This window comes from Coenobita brevimanus, chromosome 15 (assembly GCF_032717465.1).
Source record: "Coenobita brevimanus isolate Jiangsu-jjx chromosome 15, ASM3271746v2, whole genome shotgun sequence".
In the NCBI taxonomy this organism is placed as follows: Eukaryota; Metazoa; Arthropoda; class Malacostraca; order Decapoda; family Coenobitidae; genus Coenobita; species Coenobita brevimanus.
In genome coordinates this window covers 30,971,869-30,997,677 of record NC_136968.1, presented here as the reverse complement: position 1 = coordinate 30,997,677, position 25,809 = coordinate 30,971,869, and the positions used below count along the sequence as shown (strand labels likewise).

The window sequence follows — 25,809 nt, the reverse complement described above, 5'->3', positions numbered from 1 at the left end:
ATTTATTAATTCTTGAATACTGTGTAGAGCAAAGTTATAGGAATAAATTACCACTGATAGTAGCAGCAATAGATTTTTCAAAAGCGTATGACTCAATAAAACGGGAAGAAATTATAACAGTCCTAAAAAATTTGAAAACCCACGAAAACCTAATCGACATCATAAGCGAGATATACTGCGGGGACAAAACCATGATAAAATTAAACCAAAATGTAGAACCGGTAATAGAAATCTCCAGCGGCATAAGGCAGGGCTGCACAGGATCGACCACCCTTTTTAAACTTGTAACATTTAAAATAATCCAAGAACTAGAAAGTACAGGCCTAGGCTACATAGATGACAATATAAAAATAAATACTTTATTTTACGCAGATGATGGCCTACAATTTTCGCAATCAATGACAGAAGCCAAGGCAAACATACGAAGATTAATAAATGTAGGCAAGGAATGTGGGCTTGAAATAAATAAAGCAAAAAGCAAATTTATTATATTCAATATGGATCGGCAACCAGAAAAATTGAAGATATAGAAGTAGTTACATCTATTACATACCTGGGAGTAGAAATAACAAACTCAAAAGACTGTTTCAAAAAACACAGGCAAAACATGATAAACAAAGCCCATAAACTAGCCAATACAAGCTACTCAGTGACAGCAAAAAGTTGCAACAAGCTACTCATAGGTAAGACATTCTGGAAGAGCCTTGCATTACCTAGCATCCTGTATGGAGCGAGTGTAATAGCATATAGGCAAGAAGAAATAAACAAGCTACAAAGAATTGAAAACTCGGTATACAGATCTATTCTAGGGGCAGCAAAATATACAGCAGAAACAGGGTTAAGAGGAGAGATAGGAGCATCCCTAATGAAAACTAAAATGATGAAAATGAAACTAAATTACATGCAGAGCATCATGAAAAGAGAAAACAGTCTGGTTTACGAAATAACAGAAATAATAAAAGGAGGCAAGGAGAATAGGTGGATGAAAGAATGTAAGAAAGACCTAAAAGAACTGAACATAAATTTTGATAAGTTAAAAAACATCAGCAAAGATGAAATAACAACAAGACTACATGAATGGGACACAAAAGTGTGGAAAACAGAAATGGGAACAAAAAGTACACTAAGAATATACAGAAAATGGAAGACAGAAATGGGTGGGGAAGATATGAAATATGACAACACACCAGCCTCTATCACTTTCTTCAAGTGCCGCACCAATACATTGAAATTAAATGACAGAAAAGGCACTCACAAGAAGAAACAAAATGCATAATGTGTGGCAACGAGAATGAAGATTTAGAACACTTCATATTAGATTGCCAGGCATACAGGGAAGAAAGAGAAAAACAACCAGAACTACAACAACCGTACGTAGAAAACAAAGACGATATATTAGGACAACTATTATTTAAAAAGGAAGATTTTGAAAGAATAAAACAATTCACACATATGTGCTGGAAAAAGAGAGAGAGAAAAATCAAAGAGCTCAGCAACGAATAAACTGTAAAAACTATAAGAGGGGCCGTTGAAAAGGCTATCCCTCTACCAATCATCGCATCGCATCGCATCGCCGAAGATCAGCTGATGAATATCCAATTTACTGGTCGCCTTTATTTGTGCTGAACTGGCTTTATATGCCGTTACTATTAGCCACCCGCACCCTAATTTTATGTACATAGTGCTAATTTCATGATATTTATCATTTACGGATCTTTGCTGGCCATTTTCACTCTCCCCAAGCTGCACCAAAACTACTTCCGACCAGGGTTGGCTACCCCATTACAATTAATATTATGGCTCGGTAGGAATCTGCTTTTCAAGAAGTAGGGCAGCCCATACCTGCAGCCACACCAGCCCCATTTCTTTTATACGTCATCATCAAAGTAGACTTGATTACAGGCTGAGTTTTGTGTCATATGCACGGTAGTTGCACTGCTTGAAGGACTTCGAATTATGAATCGTAGTTATTTAAATTCAAACAAGATGTGACCTAGTTGTGAGTGGAGGGACTTTTAAATGATGCAACTGAGTCAGCACTATCATCTGACAGAGAGTTCCAGAGGTCTATACATCTAATACTGAAAAACCTGAGTCTACACTCGGGTGAAGTGTGGGGACAGCGGGGCTTGGCCACCTTCTATGGCCCCTGGTGTGAGTTAACCAAGGAAGAGAAAAAAGCTCTGGCAGTGCAACTGGGGACTGGCGATGGAAGATTTTCCAGCATTAAGGTCAGCTCTGATCAGTCTCCCTTTCACAGAATACAGGCCCAGGTTTTTCAGACGGTCAGCATAACTGAGTTCGGACAGGCCATTGATTTGCTCAGTCCATCTGCGCTGTACGAACTCCAGGAGCCTCAGGTCTCCGTGGTAGCCTGTATTCCTGTTATGCTGGATGTTTGTAGGTCGACTTCTCGTCCTAAAGACACCAGCGACTGAGCGGGGTCCTCTTTCTAGACCAGAAATAGAACACTTACAAAGGAACAGGGCATAAAAACACCTTAACACATATATTCCCTTAATCCAACTTCCTTACAATATACACACAGTGGTGCACTAGATGTGAAACGGGTATAGTGACAGGCTAGTTAACAATAATACATCACATCACACAGATACTGTGATTATACCTGAGTTATTGTACAAGAGAATATCACATACATATGATGACACTGTTCATGTGGTCTGTCCCTTGGACCAGCCGTAGTACTTTGGTCTATTGCACTTTGGTATCGCCACACACTTGTATATTGCTCTAGTCCTGGGAACTTAGGCACTGACACAGCACACTGAGTACATGGGGTTAGAGACACTTCACTGGTGGTGTTCCTGTCTCAGTGTTTCTAGAATACACGGCACTGTCACTGTTAAGTCTCCAACATGACACTGGGTTCTCACTGTGCCGTTACTGGGCTGCTGAGGTCTGGACTTAGTTGAGATGGCACCCGGGAGTTGGAGGGAGCCCTACTGGTGAGCCCTTCTGCAGTAGGCACGGGACAGCTCTTGGGGGTGTCACGGCCCGGGTTCGTTTCTGGTCTGGGGTGCAGGGAGGCCCTTTCCTGTCAGGACTTCGACCTGGTGAGGGGCCCTTGGGGCTGGGGCCAAACATTGTCAGGAGTCGGGCCTGCCACTTCTTACTCCGGGCAGAGGGCTGACGGTGAGTGGGGTCAGGGCGGTCCCGCCCCGGGGTCCGAGGACTGACCCTGGGAGGCCTGGGACTGCTGTCGCCTCTGAGTTGGGGCGCCATCAGGGGTTGGCTGTGGCACCTCGCCCGCGGGGCATCTGTCAGGACCCAGCGTTGTCCAGGGGCAGGCTGAAGGGCATGGATCCTGCCTTCGGCGACTGGGCCTCACCACCACTCCTGGAACAGCAGCACCTCTGGGGAACCACACCTGGAGGGAGAGACAGAGGGGCATCCCGCATGGCCACAGAGTGGAGAGTGGGCTGTGCAAGGGACCTTCTTCTCCGGGAGAACCCTCGGGACTGTGGATGAAGAGCATACAGTGGCTGTCCCTTCCTTGACGCGTACAGTGGCCGTCATTGCGGTTCCACAGGCCCTTGGGCTAGCAGCAGAAGGACATACAGTGCCCATTCCTTCCCCGGTGCGTACAGTTGCAGTCGCTGTGGTGCTGCGCCCGAAGGAGGAAGAGGCAGATGAGGGACATACAGTGGCTGTTCCCTCCCCGGTGTGTACAGTGGCTGTCGCTGCGGGTCTGCCTTCCGGATGGGAAGTAGCTGAGGGATCTACAGTGGCCGTTCCCTCCCCGACACATACAGTGGCCGTCATTGCAGTTCCACTCCTCCTGCTTTTGCCTGTTGGTGTGCGTACAGTGGCCACCACACCGAGGCGGGCTCCAGATGTGGCTGCAGCAGAAGGGCGTACAGAGGCCGTTCCTTCCCTGACGCATACAGCGGCCATCGTCGTGCTGCTGCAGGGAGAAACAGCTGAGGGACATACAGTGGCCGTTCCCTTCCTGGTACATTCTGTGGCCATTAACATGGTGCTGCCTGGGACTGAATCTGGAGCAGTCCCAACCCAATCCTGACGAGGGCTGGTCCGGCTGAATAGTCTCGCATCCCTGCTGTGTTATGGTTGGAAAGGTTGAGGGGAAGAGGGACACAAGGTCGGGGCGCACCTGAGCCTGTTTCGCTCTGGGCCAGCGTCGTGCTCACCTGGCCCACTGTGGTGCCCTCCTGGGGTGGGGATGGGGCTACGGCTCAGTAGCGGGGTGGGGGGTCTGGCAGTGGGAGTGCGCATTTCAATTCCATGTAGTGGAGCCAAACTCCAGGATAGGTCTGATGTGGGATTTCAATAAAGTCAACATAAAATCTCGGTCACGACAGAGGGTGGACTTCAATAAATTATTTGCCAGGCCAGCTGCATTTTTTACGGTATTTCATATGTGCACATGAAATTCCAGAGAACTATCAACCAAGATTCCCAAGTCTTTGTGTGTAGTTTCTGCAGATAGGCTGCTGTTGTTCTGTGATAGTACTAAGTGCACCAATAGAGTTCCAATCAACTGGGCCTCACTGACATGGTATTACAGTGCACTTGTCAAGATTGAAACGTAAACCCCAGGACTCAGTGACATTGTACGCCATATCTTTGTGCTTCTGGCATGTACTTATATCTGCTGCTAATGAGGAACAGGTGTTTTGACACAGTTTGAGGTTAAATCTTCATGTCGTCAGCAAAGAATTTGCATTTGAAGCATATGTATGAAGGTAGAAAATTTATATATACCAGAAAGAGCAAGGGGCCTAGAACAGATCCCTGGGGAACACCACTGAGACGGACACAGACACTTGCATGGTGCTGCTGCACAGGAAGTCAGAAATCCAGGTCAGCAAGGAACCACTGACCCCAAGTAGCCTTAGCTTGTCAGTGAGTATCAAATGGTTGACGATGGCAAAGGCTTTGCTAAAGTCAAATAAGACAACATCCACAACATACCCAGCATCCAACCATGCCGTAACATCGTTATACACAAGTAAAGTTGGTCGTCTACTGTTCTACCCTATCTTAATCCATGCTACTCATTTGACAGCACTCCATTAGTATCAAGGTAGTTGTATAATGCCTCTGTAATAAATCTTTCCAGGGTTTTACGGCGGACAGAGGTTTGGCTAATAGGCCTATAGTTAAGAGGTGTGTGTCGAGAGCCTTTCTTGAGTATAGGAATGATAATGGATTTTTTCCAATCCTGTGGCAATTTATCAATGGAGATGGACTTTTGAAATATCAAAAACAAGGGTAAGGCTAAGGTTGGGCAATATTTCAAAAGACTGGGGTGCAGGCCATCAGGTCCCATACTGGTGTTCGGGTCCAGTGCCGTGAGCCTATTTCTCACTTCTTGCAAAGATAACGTCACTGTATCGAGGATACCCTCAAAAGTTTGGTGTGGGAGGGGGGTGTATGTTATGCTAGTTGTTTAAGAGTCAGCTTCCCGTCCCTTGAACTCCTAGTATGCAGCTGGGTTCTCTTTCTAGACCGGAGCTTAGACAAATAAGAGAGAGGCAGGACACAAAAACTCAAGGCAACAACCTTACACGTGTATTGATTAATTCTACTTGTGGAACAGGTAGATGTCACAACAACAGGAATCTGGGTAATTATAAGTCATATCCTGGTATCATAGTATTGTGCAGGATACTATTTGGTCAATAGTTCAGGATAGCAGGTGAATGGTACAATAAATAGTGTTCTTAGTATTTCGGGCAGGGGGAATAGTTTGCTGTCACTTGGAGGGAAATAGAAGCTGTACTTAGGCTGGGCAAGTATTACACTGGTCTTGTAGTGCAGAGGAATTACACCATAAAGGCCGAGTCTGATGTTTACTGAAACCAATGCAGTCTTATTAAATCTCTCTTCTTACTCTCACTGTGTCACTGTTTGCCTGGATCTTGATTAGCACATATAATTAGACATTGGACTTATATTCTACTGGAGATCACCTGCCTGATATTCTAGTCACTATCACACTGTCACTGCACTATTCACTGTCACTCACTGTCGGTGGGGTGGCGGCGTGGTTAGTGGGGCAGCGGGAGGACTCACAGCCCGACTCCTGATGGGAGGTGAGTCCCGCCTGTGGCCTCTGTATCCAGCGGCCACGGAATCACTCGTAGGAGCGTCCTCTTTCGTCCAGGGCTAGGGGCGGCGAAGGGCCCTGCACTGTCAGGGCTGGGGGTTGGAGTGTGGCCCTCAGGGCTGGGGCCGAACAGCTCCCTGAAACATGCACTCAGGCGCCTGATGTAGGACCTGGGTCATTGGCATCAGGGTGGGGAGAGGCCTCACTCGGGGGTCCTGGGGACGGCCATGGGGGCCTGGTGACTGCAGCCTCCTGCCGTCGGGAATGCCATCTGTCCTCGTCAGAGTCCGTCAGGTAGGGTCCCTCTGGAACCGGCTGGGCGGAGTACAACCCTGGGGATAGCACAGGGCCTCTCCACATGTCCTCGGAACTGGGACCCTCCTCCTGGAGGATATCACGTCATGGGAGTGTGGCAGCACCTGACGGAGGAGCGGCTGCTGGCCGCCTCCTGCCGTAGGGCCTGGCTACTGGCTGTGGCCTTTTAGGGGCCCAGCTACTGGCCATCTCAAGGGCACCTTCGGAGTGGCTACCAGCCGTCTCCTGAAGAACGGGTGAACAGCTACTGGCCGTCCCAAGGGCACCTTCAGAGCAGCTACCGGCCATCTCAATACGAACGTGGGAGTGGCTACCAGCCATCTCCTGAAGAAGGGGTGAGTGGCTGCAGGCCATCTCAAGAAGGGCGCGGCTATCGGCCATCGCTGGGGTGCTGCCTGGAGCTAGAGTAATAGCTCCACCCCGATCCTGTCGAGGGTCAGCTCTCCTGCAAGGTAGTCTCCTTTTCCTGCTATGGCGGCGGCGGGTGAGTTCCAGGTCATAGGGGTGCACGGCCCAGGCGGACTTATGTCCCTGTCTCCTGGGGTCGGGTCGTGCTCTGTCTGCCCCTCCATAGGCTCCTCCTGAGGGTGTTGTGTTGCCCTCAGTCGCTATTCCCAGCATTTTATCACCGTCGTCGGGGAGAAAGTCACGTCCCCGTAACTGGAGGTGATAGATTTTGATGGTTTTGGTGTGGTGCATGGGTTGATATTGAAGGAGGGCATTCCATGCTGTGGTGGCTGGGTTTTCGTGCATCTGGGTGCTGCAGGTGACGAAAAGGGTGGACATGTCGGTGGTGTTGCGGAGGGGTTGGTGTGTGGGCAGGACAGGTGGTAGCAGGTGTGGGGAATGGGGAGGATGGCAGGGAAGGGGTGGGGGAGAGGTTGGGAATTTGCAGCATCGGTGAGTCTTCAGGTGAGGTGTGATGCGGTGTGACAGGGGGAGGGATGGGAGAGGACGGGGAGGGGGAGGCTGAGAGGGAAGGCGAGGGGGTTATGTAGCAGACGTAGGAGGTAGAGGGAGATGGGGCGGGCTTGGAGGGTGGTGTGGGGTGGGGTTTGGGGGAGCAGGGGCACGGAAAGGGCGCACATGGCAATTCCTGAGTGTGCAGGGTGTGTTATGATAATCGACCATCACTTGGTAGAGACTGGGGACGTTGGTGATGGTGTAGGGTCCTGTGAAGCGAGGTGCAAGCTTGTGGGGTGTAGGAAGCTGTGCTGTCATGACGGTGTCATCCGGCTTGTACGGGTTGGAGGCGGTGTCAGATTGGAGGTCCAGGCTACAATGCAGGTGAGAAAGCCGCCTTTTGAGATGGTGAAGGGGGTCAGATGTTGGGGAGGTTGAGGGGGGTTGTAGGTGTTGCCGCACTGGTAGGAGGAGAGATGCTTCCCCAAACACACGTTCGTAGGGCAATATGCCTTTTTCTCATGGGCAAGAATTTATGCCCCATAGTACGATCTGGACGTGTGCTGCCCAGTTATCATTCTTTGTTTCCTCTAGCCGGGTGCGGAGCTGGTTCATTAAGGTGTTATGGCTGTGTTCGCAAATGGGGTTGCCCTGTGGCCAGTAGGGGGACGAGTGGGAGACGTGATAACTGAAAATTTGAGTGAACTCCTGCCAGATTTTACTGGTGAACTCCAGGGTGTTGTCTGAATGGATAGCTTGTGGGATGCCAAAATATGGGAAAACACGACAGATTGTGTCGGCAATTGCAACGGCTTGATGTTCCTTTGCTGGGCAGGCAACGAGGAATTTTGAGTATGTATCAACAAAAGTGATGACATACCGATAACCTGATTTTGGTGGCAGAGGCCCCTCTATGTTGATGGATAGTAACTGCCAGGGTTTGTGGGCAGTGATGTGGCCTGACAGGCCGGCAGTGTGGGTGATGTCTTTTCCTAAGGCGCACGCCTGGCAGGATTGGACAATATGCCTGGCTAAGGTGGATGGGTGGGTTGGGAGTCCAATACGTATCAGTGAAAGCCTGCAGGAGCTTCTTCGTGCCCAGGTGGATCCCGTTATGGGTGTGTAGGTGTCGGAGGGAGTTGAGAGCGGTGTCGGGGGCAAGGACGATGTGCCCCAACAGGGTAAATAGGTGGTCGCCCTGGCAGTGTAATTTTTGGAAGAGGTGCTGGGGGATCCAAGGGGGTCTTTCCTTATACTGCAACTGTCAGAGGAGATCGGGCTCGGGCTGTGTGGGATTGATGGGAAGCCGGGAGAGAGCATCCACGTTTCTGTGAAGTTTGCCGGGGCGGTAGGAGATCTCGTAGTTAAATTCCTCCAGTGTTTTGCGCCACCTGATGAGCTGGGCATTGTGGGTGTCAGACTGCCGGAGCCATTGGAGGGATTGGTGGCCAGTAATGATGGTAACTTGGGTCCCCGACAGGTATGCCCGGAAATGGTCCAAAGCCCAAACGATGCCCAGGCATTCCCTCTTCATGGCGGCGTAGTTCTTTGCCTGATTGAGGGTACGACTGGCACAGGCGATGATGTGTTCACGGCCCTCTTGGGCTTGGACCGGCACAGCGCCTATTGCTGTCAAGGAGACATCAGTGTAGAGAGGGAATGGAAGGGAGTAGTCAGGGAAGGCCACGATCGGGGCAGAGACGAGTTTGTCCTTTAGTTGTTGGAAGGTGGCTCGTCTCTCAACCGTCCAGAGGAGAGGTTCTCCCTTCTTGGTAAGGTCGTGGAGTGGCTTGGCAATGTGGGTGAATCCCTTCATGAAGTGTCAGTAGTAAAAGGTCAGGCCGAGGAAGGTTCGGGCTCCGTGGACATCTTGTGGAGGGGAAATGTCCACGATGGTGCGGAGCTTGTCTGGGTCAGAGGAGATGCCGTCCTGGGAGATGACATGCCCCAGGAAGGAGACAGTTCTGGCAGCTAGGACGCACTTAGAGGGTCGTAGTTTGAGGCCAGCCTGTCAGATATGGGAAAAGACTTTTCGGAGGCACTGGAGGTGGTCGGCCCAGGTCCTGCTGAACACAATAACGTCATCTAAGCAGGCGAAACAGATCTCCCAGATGAGGCCACTAAGGACGGACTCCATCAATCGCGAGAAGGTGGCAGGGGCATTACAGAGGCTGAAGGGCAGGACGTTGAACTCGTAGTGCTTTCCGTTGCTGGTAGAGAAAGCAGTTTTGTCTCCGTCTTCTGGCCGCTCTGGTACCTGCCAGTACTCTGATTGGAGAACAAGAGTGGAGAACCAGGAGGCACCATATAAGGAGTCAAGGGAGTTGTCTATCCTGGGGAGTGGGGTGGCGTCGTTAAGCCAGCGATAATCGACGCAGAACTGCATGGTGCCATCCTTCTTCTTCACGAGCATGACAGGGGAGGACCAGGGGCTGGTGGAAGGGGAAACGACTCCGGCCTCGATCATTTCCTGGACTTGGCGGTCTTCTTCCTCCCATTGCTTGGGATTCTTTTGCCAGGATGGCTGGCAGATCGGCGGACTTGTCGGGTGAATCTTGCGAGTGATGTAGGTGGTAAGTCCAATGTCGGTGGGTCCTGCCACGAACAGGTCCTGGAAGTCCAGGAGAAGGCGGAGGAAGGTGTTGGGTTGGTGGGGGGGGAGATAGTTGGGGATGGGGGGCAGGGGGGAGGGGGGGCTGGGGGGGAGGGGCAAGGCTCGGCTTCTTCCATCTCTCCCATTACAAGCCCTTTGGGTAGTGTTGGGGGGAAGAGAGCGAGGTTAGCTATCCGGACTGCCGCAACATGAGAGTGGATAAAAATGGGAGGCAAAAGGCAGGCCGAGATGGTCCTGGTTGGCAGGTGGGGGAAGAACAGGACGGGCGTGCCCATGGGCCTGTTCAAGGGCAACCAGGTTTTGTGGCAAGGGGGAATCGTTACTGTGGAGGAGGTGATGGCAGGGAATGTTGGAGAGGAGGGAGAGAAGGGGGGGGAATCGGCTGCAATCGGGGCGTGCAAGTGCACACTGCTTGGGGAGGGGAGGGTCAGGGGACTTCCGGAACTGGAGCTGTCTGTTGTGGCAATCGATGGTAGTTCTTAATTTCTGTAACGGGTCCAGCCCCAGGTACCCATCATAGTTGTGACAGGTGGAGTCGAATATGATGAATTTGTGTTGTGTCGATGCTTGTTGGTGTGTGTCGACACGAAGGGCCCGAGTTTTCCCACAGATAGGCAGGGGGCCATCCCCCGCATCTACAAGATGGGTTGACGTCGGGAAAAGTGGGTCAAAGGTCGACTTGTGACAGGAGTAAAAATAACTGTACAAGCAGGATCTGGCTGCTCCCATGTCGACCAGAAGTCTGGCTTTCGCTCTGTTCAGCCTCATCTTGTTAAAGACTGGGGGGCGGTATTTGGGGGAAGTGGCCCCCAACACTGTGGGGAGGTGCGGGAGCGATCCTAAAAATCCAACTGCCAAGGACTGCCTTCTTCCTCTTCTGGTTCCATCTTCCCGGGTTTGGTTTCTTCCGTGGGTGCGGGTTCATCAGCTGGCTCCTTGTTTTCTAAGGAGGAGACTTTACGTCAGCCTGGGGTGATTGGCTTGTGTCTAGCAGCCTTAAGATGGTCCCTGATGTCGTGAAGTGGGCACTTGGAGCTGCACGCCAAGAACTCCCAGGGATTAATCAGGATGAGGTTAGGGTTCTCCTTGTGGCTGGGGTGTCTGTGGGTGGTGTGCGCCCTGGGAGTTGGGGTGGGGCTGGTGTGCGGCATAGGCGGACAAGGCTTGACTGGAGGTGCAGGTTTGTTGGTGGGGAATTTATTCTACACATGTGTTTGTTGGGGGGTAGGGTGGGAGGTCAGAAGGCGTCGTATAAGTTGGATGTTCCTGTCCAGGTCTCCTGTTGGGTCTTGAATCATGCAGTGCTCCTTGACCATGCTGGGGAGGACTCTGAGGAAGGTGTAGAAGGTGTGTTGCTCCCAGATTTCGTCATCCGCCTCCAGGTAAGTGACAGTAACCAGGCATCTCACCAGGATTAAAGTATCAAGATTGCCATCGTATGTCAAGCTATCCAACTGGGATAGTGCCACTACTTTTCATAGTGAGGGTGTGATGGCTTGGATCACGAGCTTCGTGAAGTTTTGCCAGGTGAGCCCCGGGACGATTTTTATCACGATATTTGCTGCTGCTTTGCCCAGTAGTGGGAGTGTTACTGCTGTTTTTTGTTTGTCCTCAAACCCGATATCTAGCAATGGCTTAATAATCGCCAGATACATGTGGACATCTTACTGTTTTGGGTCAAATTTAGGAAATTGCACGTGTGGTCTGGATGCCATTTTGCCGGTATTTCGTGAATGCCTCTCTCTTATGCCCAGGTCAAGAACCACCACTGTCCACCAGTGTTATGCTAGGTGTTTAAGAGTCAGCTTCCCGTCCCTTGAACTCCTAGTATGCAGCTGGGTTCTCTTTCTAGACCGGAGCTTAGACAAATAAGAGAGATGCAGGACACAAAAAGTCAAGGCAACAACCTTACACGTGTATTGATTAATTCTATTTGTGGAACAGGTAGGTGTCACAACAACAGGAATCTGGGTAATTATAAGTCATATACTGGTATCATAGTATCGTGCAGGATACTGTTTGGTCAATAGTTCAGGATAGCAGGTGAATGACACAATAGATAGTGTTCCTAGTATTTCGGGCAGGGGGAATAGCTTGCTCTCACTTGGAGGGAAATAGAAGCTGTACTTAGGCTAGGCAAGTACTACACTGGTCTTGTAGTGCAGAGGAATTACACCATAAAGGCCGAGTCTGTTGTTTCTTGAAATCATTGCACTCTTATTAAATCTCTCTTCTTACTCTCACTGTGTCACTGTTTGCCTGGGATCTTGATTAGCACATATTACTAGGCCATGGACTTCTATTCTATTGGAGATCACCTGCCTAATATTCTAGTCACTCTAACTGTCACTGCACTATTCACTGTCACTCACTGTCAGTGGGGCGGCAGCGTGGTTAGGGAGGCGGCGGGAGGACTCATAGCCCGACTCCTGATGGGGGCTGAGTCCCGCCTGTGGCCTCTGTATCCAGCGGCCACTGAATCACTCGTAGGGGCGTCCTCTCTCATCTGGGGCTTGGGGCGGCAAAGGGCCCTGCACTGTCAGGGCTGGGGGTTGGAGTGCGACCCTCAGGGCTGGGGCCGAACAGCTCCCTGAAATGCACACTCAGGAGCCTGTTGGAAGATGAGGGTCGTCGGTGTTGGGGTGGGGAAAGACCTTGCCTGGGGGTCCTGGGGGCGGCTGTGGGTGCCCAGTGACTGCGGCCTCCTGCTGTCAGGGACGCCATCAGGAATGAGCTGCGGCATCTATCGTCATCAGAGTCCATCAGGTAGGGTCACTCTGGAGCTGGCTGGGCGGAGTACAACCCTGAGGATAGCACAGGGCCTCTCCACAGGTCCTCGGAACTGGGACCCTCCTCTTGGAGGATATCACGTCGTGGGGGTGTGGCAGCACCTGATGAAGGAGCGGCTGCTGGCCGCCTCCTGCCATAGGGCCCGGCTACTGGCCATGGCCTGTGTGGGGAACTGGCTACCGGCTGTCTCCTGAAGGAGGGGCGAGCGGCTAATGGCCGTCTCAAGGGCACCTTCGGAGCGGCTACCGTCTGTCTCAAGATGAAGGTGGGAGCGGCTACTGGCCATCTCCTGAAGAAGGAGTGAGCGGCTAATGGCCTTCTCAAGGGCACCTTCGGAGCGGCTACCTGCCGTCTCCTGATGAAGGTGGGAGCGGCTACCAGCCATCTCCTGAAAGAGTGGGTGGCTACTGGCTGTCTCCTGAAGGAGAGGTGAGCGGCTACTGGCCGTCTCAAGGGCACTTTTGGAGCGGCTACCGGCCATCCCAAGACGAAGGCGGGAGCGGCTACTGGCCGTCTTAAGGGCACCTTCGGAGCGGCTACCGGCCATCCCAAGACGAAGGCGGGAGCGGCTACTGTCGATCTCTTGAAGGAGGGGTGAGCGGCTACTGGCCATCTCAAGGGCACCTTCGGAGCGGCTACTGGCTGTCTCCTGTCAAAGGCAGGAGCAGCTACTGGCCGTCTCCTGAAGGAGGAGTAAGTGGTTGCTGGCCATCTCAAGAGCACCTTCAGAGCGGCTACTGGCTGTCTCTTGATGAACGCAGGAGCAGCTACAGGCCGTCTCCTGATGAAGGCAGGAGCGGCTACCGGCCATCTCCTAAAGAAGGGGTGAACAGCTGCAGGCCGTCTCAAGAAGGGCGCGGCTACCGGCCATCGCTGGGGTGCTGCCTGGAGTTAGAGTAATAACTCCACCCCGATCCTGTCAAGGGTCAGCTCGCCCACAAGGTAGTCTCCTTTTCCTGCTATGGCGGCAGTGGGTGAGTTCCGGGTCATAGGGGTGCGTGGCCCAGGCTGACTTATGTCCCTGTCGCCTGGGGTCGGGTCATGCTCTGTCTGCCCCTCCATAGGCTCCTCCTGGGGGTGTTGTGTTGCCCTCAGTCATTATTCCTGGCATTTTAGCACAAGGAGCATGTGTCAAGTAAACTATACAAAAAAGTGTAGCAAAAGTTTCTGCCATCTGAGTACAGATGTTAACACTCCATTGTCCAACCTTATGGGGCCTACTGAGGATGCACCTACTTTCTTATTTCTGATGCACTGGCGAAATGGTTTTGAGGAGACCTGTAGTTTTCTAATCAGTGGATCTTTCATGGCAAAAACCATAGTGTCTGTCACTTATTAAGTTGTTGGATTCAGGATGTTTAACAATGTGCATATTAATTACAATCTCAAATACTTTACCAAGAGGTGTGATAGCAATTGGTCTGTAATCAGAGATGTCAGAGGAACTTCCTTTCTTTGGGATTAGGTGGATATTGGCTTCTTTCCAAGTATTGGGGAATGAAGAAGTACGGAGGCATAGTCTGAAAGTTTAGCTAAAAAAGGTGCAAGTTCTGGGGAACACTTTTTCAAAACGACTGGAGGAATTCCATCTGGACCTGGAGCTTTGTTGGTTGATAAACTGTATAGAACTGGTTTTACATATCTAGCCTGTATCTTAAGTGCAGCAATTTTGGGAAAGTCAAGTTCTAATGCAGGGACGTTCTGACTGACTTCCTCCACAGCAAAATTTTTGGCAAACGTACAAACAAGGATGTTTGCTTTTCCATTTACAGTGTTACTACCCGAAGATCGTGGTAGGTGGTGACAACCATCATCCACTCACTTGATGTACAGCTGCCTACTTCTTCCTTCACCTCTGTCATTCTTTTTCTGTGCCTGTCCTCCTCTTCTCCTATTTCTTTCATCTTTCCTGTCACTTTTTATCACTCTTCTTTCCTTTTCAGGTGGCTTTACATTGAGCGACAAGCGTAATGATTTGTGAGCCAAGAAACCATTTACAGTGCTGGGTGGTAACCATATAACCAACCCATACCTGTTCTCTACATGTCAAGAAGTGGGTTAGTGAAGGGTTAGTGCCCCTCCTTGTAAAACAACTAACTCAAAAACAAATGGTCACCCCTTATGGGATTATGGCATCTGGCTATAGATAGATAGACAGACAAATAGATAGTTAGGTAGATCAATAGACCTGGCCTTTGATTCCTTCTTCATACAAAAAAAAAAAAAAAAAAAAAAAAATGATTTTAGAGGGGGAAATGGGCGATAACTTATTGAAGTTATTGTTGAAAGAACTGAGAGGTGACCAGAATAATATTCTAATATCATTATGTTTAGTTAATAGGATGCTTGGTGATAAAAGTTTGATTTAGCAATATCTGTTACTGCTTTTGCATAGTTTCTAGCAATTTTAATTGACTGAGGGATTCAGATTTTTTATATTCAAAGTAAAAGTATTATGCTAGGGACTTTTGGGTCGTTGCTCTGGCACAATTGCTCTTAAACTATTTTGGGAGGTTCAGTCTTTTAGTTGGCTGTTGACTGGGTATGAACAATTCCATACCAGCGAGTATTAAGTCACTGATACCGGACTGGGTAGAAAAGATGTTAGTAGAGAAGAAAGACTGCCATGGAATATCAGCAAGATAATTTCTAAATCCATCCCAGTCTGCCCTATCAAAGTGCCATCTGGCCATCCTGACAAGTTCAGAACTGGGAGGTTTGGGGCGACTGACTGATGAGTCTTTGATGAGATTGTGGCTGGAGGATCCAAGTGGTGACAGTACTTCTACCCTGTAATAATCTGGGTTATCTCTCAGGAATAGATCCAAGAGATAGGCATTATGGTCAGGATTATCTGATATTCTGGCTATTTTTTACAACTGGTTTTACAAATGTAGTGATTTTTATTATGTACGGCAAGTAATTCTCTTGTCTTGGTCTGATTATGGTGAGGTTCAGTCTCTTACCTTGGCAACTGTTCATGTCTCACATGATCACTTCAGTTTTTCTTTGTCTTGATGTCTTGTATTTATTACTGTTTTTCTTATCTGTAAATCAAATAATACAAACGAATACACTTCCTCACTTATTTTCAAGCTGTTCAATTAGGCTCCATGTTATACATAATACAATGATTTCGGATGCTCCAAGATGATTTCGAGTTTACTGCAGAGGAAATTTACAGGTATTGCATAAAGTATTCACAGCTTTAACCCCTTGATCCTGGTGATGTCCTGTACTGTATATCTGTGCAGTCCTCAGACAAAATACTGTACTCAGCTTCAAGGAGACTTTGCACTGGTTAGAATAAATACAGTATACCCTTCACTAACCTCCTCACTACTACAAGTTCTTTCTGAAATCAATAAAATTTACCAATAAAATATCAAGAGTAAACCATAAAGCAGCAGGAATAAACCAATAAAACAGCAGGAATAAACCAAAAACATAAAAGGAATAAACCAATAAAATAGCAGGGAAGAGACAAAATAACAAGAATAAACCAATGAAATGCAGGAATAAACCAATAAAATAGCAGGAATAAACCAATAAAACAGCAGGAATAAACTAATATAATAGCAAGGATAAATCTACACAATTGTATGTATAAACCATAAAACAGGAATAAATCTATAAAACAGCAAGAATAAATCAATAAAATACATCAGCAGATTCATGGGATTGGGTGTTAGTGGGGTGTTGGGGGGAGCCTAACCCCTGCAAACTTTAAGATATTATTTGTCAGCGAGGAGGGTGCAAGGATTAGAGCCCTACATTATAAGCACATATCTCAGCTTCTGCATATGACTAGCCAACATAGTGTAACTGTCACCCTTCATGCTCAAGAGAAAGCCACACATATGCAAGCTGGTAAGGCTTTGTTAGTACTGTATTTGCACATTTTTAGTTTGGTAAAGGCTGCCCCCACAACACAATTAACTACTTTTTAAAATTCCCTTTGCTACTACACTCTGTACTTATAGATTCTCCACATTATCTTGGGCTATATTTTCAGCATCTATCTCTCAACTATTCTTTAACTCTCCTACTTGTCTGTAACACTCTCACTGAGCTTTTAAGTTCTTTGATAGTCTCTAACTTTCTCAACTGTTCATCTCTGTGCTTTATGTTAGCCTGCAACTCTTCCAATGTTAGTTCTTCAAATTTCTTGACAGTCACACCTTCACTCAACTGTTGTTCTTTAAGTTTCCTAAAGTTTCAGACTCTCTCAACTGTTGTTTCCTAAGATTCAGATTAGCCTGTAACTCTCTGAACTTTTCTTCTTTTAGTTGCCTGCTAATCTGTAACTCTCTCAACTGCTCTTCTTTAATTTTCATACTTAATTCATGTTCTTTTCTGTGCATATCCATATATTCCTCATGTAAAGAGTATCTGGAGAATTCTGTTGGCTGACGATGTTTCTGCAGGCCAGATGTAGCAACACTTTCAAAATGGAAAGACACTGTGTGAGGGCTTTGGGTTGATGCTGACTGCTCTGCCAACCGTGCAGATGATAGGGAGCTCACAGGAATTGAAAGATTGATCTTGGGTGGCATTTTGGGTTTAGATGTCCCGGCACATGAGGATGTTGACATGGGTACAACTTCAGGTACTCCATTTATATAGGATGGTTTGCAGTATACCTCTTCAAGCATATATCTATGTCCCAACTCGCCAACATGGACCACTGGCACTGTGTTTAGTGCTGAAAGATAAGAATATGAACAGGTTAATTGCATTGATTCTTTTCATCGATTCAGTGGATATGCATAACTAACCTGGTAGGTTTCCTTGTGAAGTTAGCTTTACACTATAAATACTGTACTGTTAAAATAACCCCTTATTAGTGTGCTTGCTACTTACATTAATCATCACATGAAATAAACTTGATGTGCCAATAAAATACTAAGTACAATAGTACCTTAAAAATTGCAACTTTTATCACAATTTTAACTGTGTAGGTTTAACCTGACTTAAATTCAAGTAAGCATTCATGCTATGATCAACAGCACTAAGCAGGGGAAAAAGGAAGGAGAAATATAAGGCCATAGAAGTGGAAAGGAGAGTACACAGTTACAAAGATACAGACTCTATTTGTATTTTAATAACCACCAGGGCCCATTTTCATCATTAGCTGTAAACATTCACAAGGGGTCCTGTGAATATGAAAGCCAGACAAACCTTCACACTCTTGTGAACATTCTCAAGTTAATTATAAAGCTTGTCAAACACTCATAAAGCAGTGAATTCATCACAAGTGTGGCAAATCTGCTAGTAGTTTAGGGCCTTTATAGTGAGTTGTGAAATGTTCACAAGAGGTGAGCCAGCGACAGTATAAACAACTCCTGTCTGTTAACTAAAGAATTTTTGACCATGTAGAGGATTTCCCAATGAATACAGTGATGAAGAGTTAAGGAAAGGGTACAATTCTGAGTGCATATTTAAATGTTTGTGGCAGATTTGGCGAGAAATGAGATCACCAACTGCACATGATGAAGTGAAATTGTGTCATGAAACAAAAGTTTCCATGACCCTTCGATACTTGGCAACTGGAAAAATGGAACGGAACAGAGCAATGCAGACGGCTCTGGGTTATCAAAATCAATAATCAACTAAGTTATTAAAGAAACTTGGGGGTCTAGTTACACAAGAAATAATAAGATTCATTTATTTCCTCACCACCCTTAGAGATATTCACTGAAGGCAGGCAGAATACCATGAAATTGCAAGATTTCCCAACATAGTGGGTGCAACCACTGACAGCAACCACATCCAAATAGCCAGTATCACCGAGGGAGTAGGAGGTATATATAAACGGAAATGACCTCATCATATCAGTGTGCAGGTTGTGTTTAATGTAAACTATGAACTAATCAGTAAGGTAGCAAACTGGCTTGTCTCAACCCATGACTCAGGAATTTTAAGTAACTGTTGAATCTTACATGGATTTGAGAACAGTGTTATTTCTCAAAGATGTTATCTCTTGGAGGATAGTGGATGTCCAGTTCAGTGTTGGTTGCTATAAGTGCAGCCTTGTTATGTTATAAGGTTGTGTCAAGTGACAACCTATTACATAATGAATGATTGCATAATGAGGTCCACGTAAAATGGGTAGAATGGGGTTGGGGGGGGTGACCTCAACCGTGAAGCCTAAAATTACCTAAAAAAAAAAAACTATGCCGCATGCTTGAAGTTTGTCCTATGCTGGTACGAGTCATCACCAAAGGTCCTACCCCCAGATGAGGGACAGTTGGAGGGCCTGGATGACCACTCCACATAAAAAGATACAGTATATCATTTCACTTAACCCCTACACGCTGGGGTTTTTCCAATGTTGCATGCTCCTCCCTATGGGGGATTTTGTGATTTTGGAAAAAATACCCTTACTTCAAATCCTAATATCTGCCAAACTATAGGTTAGAGAAAAAATTAAAGATATATAAGACTCACCAACTCTTCCTCTTTCAAATGAAAGTATCCCCATGACCCCACGTGGTCCCATCAATAAGTAAGGATAAGTTAAAGTTCAAAGGGTGGCAGGAAGACACTTGCAGCTATACACGTCATCCGGCATTGCTCCGCGCCCAAAATCGTTACAGTTATACATGTCAACTGGCAAGTAGAGGTTAATATTGCACACTGCACCATTTGTTAAGCACCTGCACTCTTATTTGGCACTAACAAAGATGTTCCAGTGGTCTTTTATGCACAAAATGAGACGAAAAGCAATGATCACAACCAATGTAAACACTGGGAGGGCATCTTCACTCAGACAGCTGTGTAGAGGTCTAGAAAGGGGATGATGGTTATGTAAGGTTGACACAATTTCCAAGTCATAAGTTTCAGTTTTTCACACAAAAAAGTATCACTTGACTTAACCCTTTACTGCCTGACATTTCTTCTTCATTGAGAAATATTTATAACTAAACTTCTTTTTTATATTTTAGGGTCATTAAAATGGCATAAAATGATCCACAGGTATACATGGCGAGTGATGAGAAGAGTGGGTGGTGAACTGAATGAAAGGAAGGCAGTGATTGATTATGTGTGTGTGGATGAAAGGATGCGAAGATGTGTAATGGATGCAAGAGCTTTTAGAGGTTGGGGGAGTGGACTTTCTGACCACTACTTGGTGGTGGCCAGAATTAGGATCCAAGTAAGATGGAGGAATAGAAGAAGGGAAAGACGAGAGGAAGGAGTAGTTGCAAGGAGAGTGGAAAGGTTACAAGAGGATGAGAAAAAGGCAGCGTATAAGACAGAAGTGGAGGAACGATTGGGCAAATATGAATTGGAGCAGATGGTGGATGTGGAAGGTGTGTGCAGGATATTTACAGAAGCAATATGTGCAGCATGTGATGTGGTGTGTGAGAGGAAGAGAAGACGGAGGGGGGTGTAAGGAACAGCATGGTGGAATGAAGAGGTGAGACAGGCTGTGGCACAAAAGAAGAAAGCATACAATGAATGGATGAGAAATAGGGGCGTGGAAGAAGCTGAGAGGCGGAAGAGAGAATTATATGCAGTAAGAAAGAGAGAGGTGAAAAGATTAGTAAGAGAGAGTAAGAAGAGAGTGGATGAGGAGTTTGGAAGGAATTTGAGTGTAAAGTGGTGGGACTGTAAGAAAATGTTCTGGAAAGAAGTGAACAGAGTAAGACAGGGTGGAAGTGAGGTTAGCAGGGGAGTGAAAGATAAAAATGGTTGATTACTAGTGGAGAAGGGAGAAAAAGTGAGCAGATGGAGAGAACACTTTAAGGAATTGTTGAACATACAGAATGGAAGTAACACGAGTATAAGTGGCTGGGGAATGGCTGGGAGAAGGAGGGAGGTGAGAAGACAGAAAGAAATCAGTAGGATAGAAGTTGTGGAAGCAATGAAGAAAGTTAAAGTGGGGAAAGCCCCAGGAATTGATGGAGTGTGGTGAAATGCTGAAACATGGGGGAGAGACAGTAGTCGAATGGATGTGGAAGATGTGCAGATTGGCCTGGGAGGAAGGTAGAGTCCCGGAGGATTGGAAGTCAGGTATAATTATTCCCTTGTACAAAGGAAAAGGGGAAAAAGAAGTGTGTGGTAATCATAGGGGCATTTGTCTTCTTAGTATAATAGGAAAAGTGTATGGTAGGATACTTATTGACAGAGTTAGAGGAAGAACAAAGGAATTAGTTGGAGAAGAACAGCGAGGCTTTAGGAAGGGAATCGGTTGTGTAGATCAGATATTCATTCTTAGATCTTTAGTGGAAAAGTTTCTAGAGAAGGGAAAGAAGTTGTATGCGGCTTTCATGGATTTGGAGAAAGCATATGACAGGGTGGATAGACAAAGATTGTGGAAAGTATTAAGAATGTATGGAGTAGATGGGAAGTTGTTGAATGCTGTGAAGAGTATGTATGATGGTGCGAAGGCTGCAGTGCGTGTGGATGGTGAACTAAGTGAATTTTTCTCTTTGAAGGTTGGGTTGAAACAGGGATGTGTCATGTCTCCATGGTTGTTCAATCTGTACATGGATGGGGTAATAAAAGAGGTACAAGGTAGGGTAGTGGATGTTGGAGTGGCCCTGGTGAGAGAGGATAGTGTTTGGAAACTCCCTGTACTGTTGTTTGCAGATGATACTGTGTTGTTGAGTGAAGACGAAGGGGAGCTGCAAGGCTTGGTGGATGAGTTTGGGAGAGTGTGTAAGAAATGGAATCTAAAGGTGAATGTAGGGAAGAGTAAAGTGATGGTCTCTGAGAGAGGTGAAGTCAGTGAATGTACTGTGAGGTTGGATGGTGAGGAATTGGAAAATGTGAGTACATTTAAGTACTTGGGTAGTGTGGAGTAAGGATGGAGGTTTGGAGGGTGAAGTGCTTGAAAGGGTACAGCAGGGAAGAAAGGTTGCTGGTTCTTTGAAAGTAGTGATAAGAAACAGGGAAGTGAGTATGGAATTGAAAAAGTTACTACATGACAGTATTGTGATACCAACTCTAACGTATGGAAGTGAAGCTTGGACGTTGTTGGAAGGACACAAGTCAAGAGTGAGAGCAGTGGAAACGAGTTATTTAAGAGGAGCCTGTGGAGTCACATGGAGAGACAGGCTGACGAATGAGGATATAAAGGAGCGTTGTGGTGTGGATGTGGATGTGGTAGGAAATGTTGAGGAACACTCTGAGGTGGTTTGGCCATGTGAAGAGGATGGAGGGTGAGAGACTGATGAAGAGAGTGTATGTGAGTGAGGTGGAGGGGGGAAGAGGGAGGGGGAGGCCGAGGATGAGATGGAGGGATGGGGTGGAGAGGTATATGAGAGAGGGGGGTGTGAGTTGGGAGCAGGGCAGTGAAATGGTGGGGGACAGGGCAACATGGAGGCGATTTGTTTATGGCCACTTCAAACAGGATTGAGGCGTCTGGCAATAGATAGATAGATAGAAAATGGCATATGTGATTATTTACTGATTTCCATCCATCCATCCATCCATTGCCAGATGCCATGTATCCCAAACGGGGTGGTCAAGGGCTTAGAGTTAATTGTTTTACAGGGAGGGGCACTAATCCTCCACCAACCCCACTTGACACGTAGGGACGCCAACAGCATCTGGTGTTCCCAGGTGGTCACCCATCCAAGTACTAACCAGACCCAACGTTGCTTAACTTCGCTGACCGGACGGGAAGCGGTGTACTCAACGTGGCATGGCCGTTTTTATAAATTACATAAACAGGAACAAAAACAGAAATTTTACATATCACTAAAATACTTAAAACATGAAGACCTCTGCATTTTACCTAATTTTCATTACTTATGTGGAACTAAAATCCTTTTACCATTGATTTCCGTAAGTTCACAATGTACTAATGCCATAAAACTGAAAATAACATTTGAGTCCTTGCACAATACTGAAAAAAACAAAAAAAACTTCAGTACACAAGGATATCTATTTTGTTTGAAATTCTAAAAAACAGTTTCTCTTTAAATCACAATATAAATGTACATCACATTTCATGCAGGACATTGCTGTTTTACCATTGTAGCCACGTAATTTACAGGTTTCCCTTTTGGGTGAAAAAACAGGAAAATGCCCAATCTGATCTCATCTTATGTCTTTGTAAGGAATACGCTTAGTTGCTATGCCAGTTTCTATCTTGGCAGTGAATTTGGTATCCACTCCACTGCTTTTTCTTCCTCTCTTTTTTCCTTTACATTTGCCACCAGACAAAAGGAAATCTGAGAATCTTATTTTGAAATCACAGAGACAGTTTTGCTTTCTCTTCAGGATTTCAAGATTGGTCACTTCCCATCTGTGAAGAGGCCAAGAGTTTACTACTGCCACATCAATCATGTGAAATATCAATCTCCGGTAGTATCTTTTTTATCTGAATGCCATCCTATAGAATGTCATCAATTGAACATGCAGATCAATACCTCCTATATGTTTGTTGCAATCTGTTACAGTGAATGGTCTGGGAATCTCAACCATTTTCTTCATTTTCCTAACAAACATTGAACACTTGTCTATTGGATGTGATGTAGCAAATGTTGATACAAGGTGTCCTCATTTTGTGTTAAACCATTTACAGCTGTTATTTTGACATCTATTCTATCTATCTATCTATAGCCCAACGCCCTAATCCCGCAAAGGGTGGCCGCAGACAAAACACCTCCAAGTCGCTCTGTCACCCACCATTTGACTACCCTCCCCCCAACTCACCCCCCCTCCCTCATATACCTCTCAACTCCATCCCTCCACCTCATCCTCGGTCTACCCCTCCCTCTCCCTCCTTCCACCTCACCCACATACACCCTCTTAGTCAGTCTCTCATTCTACATCACCATCATGATATCTGGTTTCTCATTCATCAAAACAACCACACCCTTGTGCTTGTAGCTATCGGTCTGATTTGAAATTCAGATTTGCTAGCCTGTCTGGTTGAACTGTACCATGACATCATATGCCACGGGAAGTAAGGTGGTTTAGAAGTTATAGTGAGGTAAACCAATTATCAAAAGTACAATTTATGATTCATAAATGGGGGTATGCATGCAGCAACATGACGTACTGTACTAGAGCTTGGTTTCAGATCTGGCACATCTGGATTACTTACTGGCTCTGTTTTGCCAGTATATGGGATGAAAGCATACACTATACCCGTGTGATCTTCCAAAATGAAAATTTTGTACCCCCATTTCTGAGGCTTCTTTGGTACATACTGCTTCATTGAACTGTTACCTTTGAAAGGTACCATTTATTTATCAGCACAAAGATATTCAGTCATGCTAATGGCTTGAAACTTTGATATAAGGTGATCAACTAGGGGTCTTCTTTTGCATATCTTACATTGTGTGTCCAAGTTTGAATTATCTACTAAGTGCAACTTTGTCTCATTTTCTCCCATCTGTCTCTGCTCATGACAGACATCACTCTTTCACTGGCTACACCTGATCCTCCTCAGTGTAGTGTGGTATTGGTTGTTTTAGAAACTGACATCATCATATACAATCCCAACCACTGTTCCAATTCCATACATTCCATATTTAGAGGTCTGTTTGCATAATGACATAAAGATTTTACTGCTCTACCATGATATCCAAAATATCATTTGTAGAAAATCTTCTAAAGTCAGTTGTAAGAGACAAGCACTCATCATTACTCTGGACACTGTTACGTATATCAAAGAGGACTAGTAAGTGCATCTGTTTCATCTTAAATATGTTCCCAATAAACTCTTCTGGTGCTTCTTTGTGAACTCCTAGGTTTTGTTTGGAGTTGGTCTGGTGGGCTGCCAACTTCTAACACAACCATCCATTATAATGTCACTGTGCCCTCTTGAACTTCCATATAATTGTCTCCTGCGTGGCAATGTAAATTTGATAAAGTAATTTTGATAAATGAAATTTATTACAAACGATATCCAAGACGTGGTATTAGTAGCTCATGAAATGCTCTTCTTGCATAATGTACTCAGCATCTCTCATTATAGGCCTAGAAGACAGGTCACATACCTATTTGAGACTCCTGTAATGAATAAGCCCTTGCTTTGGCCACCTCATCCATAACATACTTATCATCAGCTTCATTGTCACTAGAAGAAAGTGATACTGGTAGTTTCACAAATTGTGGCGCTGTTTGTCTCTCCTTCTTGCTGTAAAATGTGGTTGTCGAAGGTGGTGAAGGACCAGGAAATAAGTAAAACGTAACCAAGCACAGTTCCTGCTCTACAAACATTCCATCTGTGGCATAGTCACTGATAGAGGGTTGTATTCTGTTACGTAAGAGAAAATGCAATGTTCAAGAAATAATATCTATCTGTATGCATGAAAACATTGTCCATGTGTAGTGAACTAATTTCACAATAACATACATTCAATTCACGTTTATTTCTGGTATATAATGTAAACACAAGCATGAAAAACCAATCTTGTATACAGAATAGCAGGAATTACATTCACATAATGAAAATTATGAAAAAAGTAAATGAAACATTTGAGAGTCAGGTGATCCACATCTGTTTATATTTCTTAAAAACGGCTCATGAACCCAATAGGACAAAGTTGTCATTTTACAATATGGCAACATAACAGCTCTTCCTTACAAATAAACGTAAAAAATGGCAGTAGTGGTAGCTTTACATATATAACTTACTGCACAGAGTAAAGTACATAGCTCTACATTACCTGCATCAGGATCCATGAGGACTGAAAGATGTGGGCTGGCAGTCTTGATTGCCTAGCACACCCTCTGATGTTTGCCAGCCAACTGAAGCCCAGAGGGGTAGCAGGGACTAATCATGTGGCAGCACCACTTGCAAAAAAGACAGATGTGTCCTATCTATTGAGCAAGTTTCTTTTAAGGGAGGGCAAATGTGCACATTGCACTATATGTTAAGCACTTGCACTGTTATTTGGCATTAATAATTGTTTCAGTGGCCTTTCATACACAATATAGAATGAAAGGCAACATTCACAGCCAATGTCAACACTGGGCAGCCATTTTGGCTTGTGAGTGTCACTGCGTCTGCACGAGATTATCAAAGGCAGCCGTCGAAAATATAATTGTTGCGAAATTGCAATTAATTTTTTAACATCATTATAGTGATTTATCACATAACGAGGTGTCATATAACAAGACTGCACTG

The 25,809-nt window shown here is 46.1% G+C and overlaps 1 non-coding gene across 1 annotated transcript; it reads right to left on the bottom strand.

Annotated features, from left to right (window-relative positions):
• Nucleotides 1-22,261: 22,261 nt before the first annotated feature.
• Nucleotides 22,262-22,380, bottom strand: LOC145390829 (5S ribosomal RNA). The gene has a single exon (XR_013895741.1). It is a non-coding gene; the product is annotated as a 5S ribosomal RNA (ribosomal RNA).
• Nucleotides 22,381-25,809: the final 3,429 nt, after the last annotated feature.